Source organism: Carya illinoinensis, chromosome 2, assembly GCF_018687715.1.
Source record: "Carya illinoinensis cultivar Pawnee chromosome 2, C.illinoinensisPawnee_v1, whole genome shotgun sequence".
Taxonomy (NCBI): Eukaryota; Viridiplantae; Streptophyta; class Magnoliopsida; order Fagales; family Juglandaceae; genus Carya; species Carya illinoinensis.
Window position 1 is genome coordinate 7,404,934 of NC_056753.1, and position 8,906 is coordinate 7,413,839.

At 37.0% G+C, this 8,906-nt stretch overlaps 1 non-coding gene across 1 annotated transcript; it reads left to right on the forward strand.

Moving 5' to 3' along the window:
- Positions 1 to 763: 763 nt before the first annotated feature.
- LOC122302058 lies at positions 764 to 871 on the forward strand. Its single transcript, XR_006240307.1, has one exon. It is a non-coding gene; the product is annotated as a small nucleolar RNA R71 (small nucleolar RNA).
- The last annotated feature ends 8,035 nt before the right edge of the window (positions 872 to 8,906 follow it).

Consider the following 8,906-nt stretch of genomic DNA (forward strand, 5'->3'; position numbering starts at 1 on the left):
TTAGAGTAGTGGTTACTCTAGTAAGGGTCCCTCTGATGTCATTGATGGCTTGGGCATTCTGGTTGTTGACTGTGGCCTGACTTTACATAAACTGTTGTAGGGTAACAGTTAGCTGCTGAATGGAATCTTCCACTCCCTTTTTCTGCATTGGGGGGGATTGATTTGCAAAATAAGAGGGTCCCAAGCCTTGGCCAGCTACTACATAGGGGGTATACTGACTTTGTCCTTGTGTAGATGGTCCAAGTTGTTCATTTTTCCAGCTGAAATTTGGATGACTTCTCCAACCTACATTGTAAGTATTAGAATAAGGTCCAGAAAAATTCTTATAAATCATATGCATTGGGTTAGATTGATCAAGCAACACTTCTTTAAAAGCAGGAATTGTTGGGCATGCATTACTCATATGCCCTGGATCTTCACATATGTCGCATTTTTAAGAAATTGATGGCAAAACATGCATTTCATTGACTTTCTTAAGCTTTAAAGACTAACTTTTTAGACATCAATTCAAGTTTAGCATGTAAATCATCATATTCTTTCAAGTGCTATTTACCTCATCCACTAACATATTTTTTTATTTTCAGATCTATCATACAAGTCAGAAACATCCCAAGATTGGGCATTTTTAGCCAAATAGTCAAAATGTTCAAATGCTTTCTCAGGCCCTTTGTTGAAGAATTCACCATTGCACATGGTTTCTACAAATTGCCTCATTTTTTGTTCCAAACCCTCATAGAAAAAGCTAATGACCCTCCAATTCTCATATCCATGGTGAGAACATGCACTTAAAAGGTCTTTGAATCATTCCCAACAATGATAAAATGTTTCCACATCCTTTTGGCAAAAATTCATAATTTCTCTTTTTAAGGCATTGGTTCTATGAATGGGGAAGATTTTCTTTAAAAATTCAGTTTGATTTCTTACTAAGTCCCAATGGATCTTGGTCTTAAGGAATTCAACCATGTCTTAGCCTTGTCTTTCAAGGAAAATGGCAACAATTTCAATCTTATGACATCTTCAATGCATGTTCTATCCATAAATGTGGAACACAATTCTTCATACTCTTTGACCTACAAATAGGGGTTTTCGGATTCCATACCATGAAAGTGTGGTAACAATAGAATCATCCCAAGTTTGAAATTAAAGCATTTGCATTAAGAGGTAAAATGATGCAAGAAGAGGTGATAGTCCTAACAAGTAGAAGATACTCTCTAGGTGTCCTGTTTTAATTTACCATTTCCCTATCATGATGTTCATTTTCAGCCATGATGTTATCAATGTCAGATGATGATTAAAGAGAATGTGATGTAGAGTTAAAAAAAATGTCAATGATTCTGTCTTAAACAGTCGAGATGTATGGTCTCTAGTCTAACCAGTCATACAAACAAGAGCAAAAAATCAAAGACAATAAAAAATAAACAGAGAAAAGGAAAAAAAATCAGATGTCGCCCAAGCTGTGAAGAGGTTCATAACTCTACAAATGTGCTCTCAGTAGTAGATGAATGCTTTGATAAGCACCTGTTGTCCCTAGAACCGGCGCCAAAAATTTGACTCTATCTCGAATGTGCTTCTAAGTGTAGAAGTGTTAAGTTGTATTAAAGATAAGTTCAAGATCGTATTCCACAGGAACAAAGGGTTATCAAAGCATTTTTTAGATTTTTGTTATAAAACAAAATGTGTCGATTATGAGAGATAAAAAAAATGCAATGTAAAAAATATTGAAAATGAGTTAAGAAAAAAAAATTATGAATTCCAATTCCACAAAAATTTAGTCAAAATTGGAATTAAAGTTTCTAATAAAAAAGACAAATTAACAAATACTTGGGTTGGATATGGGACTCTCTTTGTTTCAGTTCCTAAATAATTTTCTCCATTAACAATCCAATCAAGATATTGATAACAGAAGATAAAAAGTTATATTCAAGTTTTGCAATATTTTCCTAAGGGATTCTCTACTTTACTAGCCAAACACACATTAACAATCAACTGATAGAAGCCTTGATAATTTTCAAACTTTTGTTATGCCTTTCGTCCACAACAAATCAAGAGCAAGAGCCGCAATCTATTTTCAATATTAAATCCAACTAGTAACATAGTGAAACCAACATTTATTAACAAAATATTACATTGAACTAGAACCCAAAACAAATTAAGTCTCATTCCATAACCTAAGCTTCAAAAATTAGCTACACATGATATTTCTAACAACAAAAATTAATCTAAACAAAGTCATATTTAAATCTGAGAAAATATCCAAAATGAGATCAATCCTAAAGTGCATAAAAAATGCTCTTTGGAAATATGCAGGAATTGAAGAGAAAAAGAACTCAAACATTCACTCACTAGAAACAACCACAGTTCCCAAGAAAATAAAATGAAGAAGACGCCGCCTTAGGAGAATAAAACTCAGCAAAAAAAAAAAAAAAAGAATCTCAACGGAAATGAGAATGCCATCTAACCCAAAGAAAACATAAAAACAAGAAGAAAAGTAAAGGTTGAAGCAGCCGCCGTTAGAAACAAAAAAGAAAAAACTGAAGGAAAATAAGTTGAAGTTCAAAAATCGAGAAGAAGAGTTTCAGCCACAAGAAACGACGCTAAAAAAATAAAGCTGAGAGAGAGTTCCACCGTCCAAACGAAAAGTACTGAAAGAAAAATAAAACTCTTCCCAAATCAATGCCGTTCAAAAAAGTAAAAAAAAAATAATCAAGAAGACGTCGCCTGAAATGAAAACTAAGAAAAAAAACCTAAAACTGGGAGATATCTAGCCTAACGAAAACTGAAGGAATAAAAGAAAAAAAAAGTTGAACTTCCAAACCCGAAGAAAAAAATTCCCCCCCCCCCCCACCCAGGGTCACATCTACCTATCCCAGGTGCAGCATATATGTCCAAGAGGCAAGCCTCGCACCAGCGTAACAACTCCTGCTCCAATCCGCAAGTCCGCATGCTTCTCCTTTTTTTCTTGTTTTTTTTTGTCCTCATGTCCCAGCATTTTAGGCAATCAAGCCTCACGTCCCTACTGTACATACCAGCCTTGCTCTCGCGTCCACGAGGCGTGCTTCCATCTTGGGACCACAACCTCTCCTAGCTGCAGCTCTTGTTCGTGGGCCTCCTAGTGATAATTTCTTTCTAAGCTTGATAAATCCTAAGACATCATAAGTTACATGAGCCCATATGAATTTAATTAAGGACAAGAAAATCATTTCACATGTCAAACAAAGTTAAATAACATTATCTAATTAATACTCTTATTTTAACACATAAAACTCTTTTAACCCAAGATATTTAAGAGTATTAATACCATATAATTGACCATTTATCAGGCTGTAACATGAAATTATTAGTAAAAAATAAACAGCTCCTAGGAATAGAAGGTCAAACTCAATGCTACTAGGGCCTAGGAAATTTTGCTTTTCTCCCTTTCAATGAGCTACTCTTTTTTTTTTTTTTTCCTCATCTTTTTCTTCACTTTTGAGCTTTGGCATTTTTCCATACGCAAGTGCTTTGATTTATTTTTCCCATTATTTTTTGGAAACAGGGCTATATAGTATTTTGTATTGAGCAGTTTTATTTTAGCATATAACAGTATGAAATAATAAAGGTCATCTAGCCCATGGTCAGTTCTATCCACAAGTTATGTTTCCCTACAACTCTGATTGCTTTCCCAAAATCTCACATAAGTGGTAAAGCGTTGATCAATTAAGCTGGTTGTGCATTGTGAGATGCAAAACACAAATTACATGTAAGATGCATATCATGCACACATTTGAAATATTTAAAACATGATACCCTTTTCATAATGTACTACTCATATAAAATAATTGTTTTTGGCATTTTTCATTAAAAAAAAAATTGAAATTAATTATGAATGCATTAAAAAAAAAGGCCAAAATATGCAAAGCAAGCATAAAACAAGGAAAAATGCAAAACAACCTAAAGCTACGATGTGGTGTCTCCCTAGGATATATGATCGAGTTGTAAGACTACTGCTAGGGATGTGGTGTCTCCCTAATGTTAGCTAGGTAAGATTATTACCACTCCCACTCAATGGATGAATGGTGTCAACTTTAGGAACCCAAATTTTCTTAAGTCTAGGTACACGTTTATGAGTTTGAGAACTAATTTTTTCTAAGTCGTGCAGCCTATTATATAAAGAATAATATTACATATAGTCGTGATGTGTATAAGCATTGTGCAATTATTTTGAAAAAGAGTATGATCCATTATTAAAAAATTAATTTTCTTTTCATATGAGTCTCATATTTATTCAATTTTTTCAAAATGATTAAGTGGCACTTGCGCACTCATGACTACAAGTATCATTTCTCTTATACAAAACTCTCATATTTTTTCCCAACCCCAACAATATTTCATTCCTTAAAGAATTGTCTCTCATACCCTTGGGGCTTCAAACTAAAACAATTAGGTCAAATATCGCCATAGGTGGGGGTGTTTGCCAGCCGGAGGGGAAAAGATTGGGATGGGCGATCGGCGGTGCATTAGAGGGCTGACGAAAAATGGACAGGGAGGGGGAGGGGGTGGCTCACGCGCAGATGGAGGGAAGCAGAGGAAGGAAAGGAGAAAAAAAAAAGAAGGAGAAAGAAAAAAGAGGAGGAAAAGAAAAACTAAGGAAAATAAATAAGGTTCAATCCTCACAACTTGGGTCACAAAATTGATCCAACAAAAAGAATTTCAAAACAGTAAGTTAAATAAAAATAATTTAAATGCAGTGACTAATTAAAATAAAGTAATAATAAAAAGCTCACAACACAATAATTTTAAAGCCCAAAAATAAACTAATTTAAATTAAAGAGTAATTTAAATACAAAACAATAATTAATATTAAGAAAGTATATCAAAATAAATTTTACAACTTAAAAATTATAAAAATAAACCAATGAGAAACAGGCTAAATTTTAAAACAAGAGAACCAATCTTTAAATAAAATAAAATAATCATTCAATCAAAATACACTAAAATACAGAGTATCACAAAAAGTGACCCCGTCGTTGGTGCTCTAGGTTTGAGGTTGAAGAAGTTGGAGAAGTTGAAGTCGAAGTCAGTCCCTTTAGTCATTTGGCAGAAGGCACATTCAATCTCTACTCCCCCTTACTTTATATCACATCTTCTCTCATTTACGTCTCCTCTCAAACTTTTCTGACATACCATTATTCTTCAACTTTTGTCCTCTCCTTCTCCCCTCTTCCTCTTTCGTTATGTTGTCTTTTAGTGGGGGCCCTTTGATCATGGGTTAGGCTCTTTATCTGGTCTGAGATATTTTATTCCCTATTGTTATGTGTTTTACTTGTTAAAAAGAATTTCATAGCTTAAATGTTACATAACTTTTCCTTATTTAATATGGTTAAATATTAAAATAGTCTATGTGATTTTTCTTTTAGACAAATCAAAGTGCACTTTAAACTCTAATTTTGAGCTTTTTAATCTCTAAACCTTTAACTTTGATCAAATCAATCATTCCATTAATAGATTCTCAAGAACTTATTAAATGCCGCCATGCATGCCTAATAGATATATTATTCGAAGATATCATTTAAAATACTAAAAATTCTACACTAGGTGCACAAAGCACACCAAGGCAAAACGGGTAGAAGGGAGTCGGGTAGAAGGGAAATCAGATTTTTGAGCCAACCATCTTTCGACAATGTCCTTAGTTAAAGATTTTTAACGCACTCACAAGGGTAGAAGGGAGCCGAGTTTGAATGAATATATAGTCGGTAGTTAATCCTTAATTGTTTAATTTTTATTGTAACATGAGTCAAGTTTAGTTTTTTATCAAGTTTTATTTTATGTTCACGGACATCTAATTTAATATTTCAGCAAGTTCAAACTTGTTTAATTTAAATAAATAGATTATTTATTTTTTATTTGATTATTTGTATACAAGTTGTATTAATAATACTTGGTCATAATTTTTTGTTAACGAACAACTCGTTTAATAAATCTGTTGGTCCAGTCTTTAACCTTGCAATAGTGTGGCTTTAGTACAATGAGGGGGTGCATCACCCTGAAACTGGAAAGGTTCTTTCACATTTTATGAGATTGTGGGTCAGAAGAAATTCACGACCAATAAGGTCAATGTGCTTTGCATCTGACTTTAATAAGGTGTGCCGTCATAGAATGCAGCTGAGAGGGGGCTAATCCCAGATGATCCAATACATCACGAACAGGTTGAGGAAATGATAACCTCAACCGGTAGGAGAACATGCTAGGGAAGACGGCAACATGTGAGGCATAACCCTTGTCGTCAATTGCCCCTTCCCGTGGTTCGGGGATCTCAAAAACCACCTCCTTTGGGACGTGATAGGTGGAAATCAGTGACGATTAGAATTTGGTGGTAGCCTTTGAGTGCCAGTTATAACTGATGAAGAATTGCTTAGCAATACAAACCTTGAGGTGATCTAAATCCACAGGAATCTTGGGTTGAACGGCCTTCTAGGAAGCCATTGAGAGTGAGGTTGAAAGGAGTGACAGAAGAAGAAATGAGTCGAACAGAAAAACAAGGACGTTAGGGCACAAGGAGATGAGAATGCAGTAAAGGAGGGAAATGAGGGCAGAATCATGCTTATATAGGCTCCATGTGACGGTAGGCATCCCAGGATCGTGGGAACACATGCGACCCATGAAACCAGCAGGCCCAATCCGAATCCTACAGCATGTACTTTATGATGTGACGTAGACGGAGCTACACAACACCATTGACGTTGAAGGGATAGAATGGACACAATTGTGTGACGAAACTCAACTGTCATAAAACGTGCCAATAAAGTTGATAGGGAAACCACCACATGCCGCATTAAATGACAAAAAGACCAAGCAAGGGGCTCCAATGACTTGACACTTGGAAGAGCCGAGAAATAAAATGGCCTCCATTTTTTCAAAAATGGAGGATATCAAATGGCAAATCACAGGAAGACATGAATACAAAGACAAGAAGAAATTCCCATAGGACTAATCTGATAGGAATTGGCGAGGTAATTGTAAGGGAATTTCTCCCCTCGGGCCAAAAGCCCAATAGACAAGTCCAAATATAGGGAGCCCAGCCTGATTAGATGGCCCTTTAACCCATTAAAGGCCCCCGACCTCAAAGCTAAGGTCGAGTCATGGCCACAATCACATAAACAATCCCAAAATGCAAGGAAAGAAGGGACACGTCACGCCAGCACTCCCCTACGGCACCTAGCCTCAGGGAACCTATCCGAGCAGGTGGGCAATAAACGCAATGAGCCCTTAATCTTTTGACAGCAAGGGAGGATGAGTCTAACGGCATGCACCCATAAAATAGAAGGGAAGGAAGCCACGCCGCATTAATGACGCTAATCCCAAGACTCCACGCAGTATTCATTGCGCCACCCCAGAAGTAATGCCGCATTAAAGGAATATGACTAAAATAACAATTGATGAGACACACACTTCTGCCATGGGGTATGGGCGATGCTCCCCCTAAAAACCTAGTATAAAAGCTGATCCCTAGGTACAAAGAAAGCTCTCTAATTCCTCTATTCAATCGCACAAACTACTAAGGTGATACTAAAAGTATTGGAGACTCCCCAGCCTCAACCAAGACCCCCAACTCTCTGTGTTTTTTCTAAATGTGTAGCTGTAAGACCAAAGACTCAAGTCACTGGAGCCTGGCCAATAGGCATAAGAAACACGACATTAACAAACCACTTCAATCAATTGAGTTTTCTTCAAATGTGTTGTTTATTTTGTTTCATTTTATGGCGAGAACTCCTAGTAGTGAAAAGCAAAGGCAACTTAATGTGAATTGCAATCAAAGATAGAAATTTAATATGAGACTATTAAATTTTAACATAACATCACCTAATATCATTGTTAATGCGTGTTTCTATAGTGATGGCGCTCTAGGTACCTTGGAGAGTGGTAGAGCTGGTGGCTGGGTGCAAATGTGTCGCACTCTAGGTATTGACAGTCCAAGGAGATTTCATGTTGATTACAAGTTGGATCTTCTTTGGATTAGCTTTGATACCCCTATTCGAGGCCATGAACCTGAGGAACTTTCTCGATCCTACCCCAGAAGCGCACCTCACAGGATTGAGTTTCATCCTGTACTCTTGGAGGACTGTGAAGGGCTTCCCTTAGGTCATCGGTGTGCCCCTCTAGCTCCTTGCTCTTGGCAAATAGGTCTTCAATGCACACTTCTACGCCGTGACTAATTTGTTCTTTAACATCTTATTAACCAACCTCTGATAGGTGGCTCTGGCATTCTTAAGGTTGATGGGCATAACTCGGTAGCAATAGACACCTTTGTCCATAATAAAAGCAGTCTTCTCCTTGTTTTCTCAGCTTATATGAATTTGATTGTACCTAGAGTAGGCATCCATTAAGCTTAGCATCTTGTGTCCAGCTGTCAAGTTGATGATTAAATCGATACGCGGTCAAGGGAAGCTGTCCTTTAGGCATGCCTTGTTTGGGTCAGTGAACTCTACACATATCCTCCACTTGTCATTCAACTTTTGTACCAGGACCACATTGGAAAGCCATTCCGAGTAATGGGCTTCCAAGATGAATCTCGTAGCCAGTTGCCGATCGACCTCCTCTACTATTGTGATGCACTTCTCTGCTCTGAAGCTTTACCTCTTTTTTCTGATGTTCCTTGCATCGAGGTTCACACTCAAGCAATGTTAGACTACACTCCTATCAATCTCAGGCATATTAGCATGGTGGCAAGCAAATACATCTTGATGTTCAGTGAAAAGCCATACTAATTGGGACCTTGTCCCGTTGCTCATCCTCTTCCCTAATCTCACCCTCCTCTTTGAATGTGCAATGAGTGTGGGAGGTTGGGGAAGAACTTGCAGAGCGGTTTGAATTAGTTCTACCATGTGCTCCCCTACCTTGGCGTCTTTGAGCTCCTTTGCCTTTGGAGA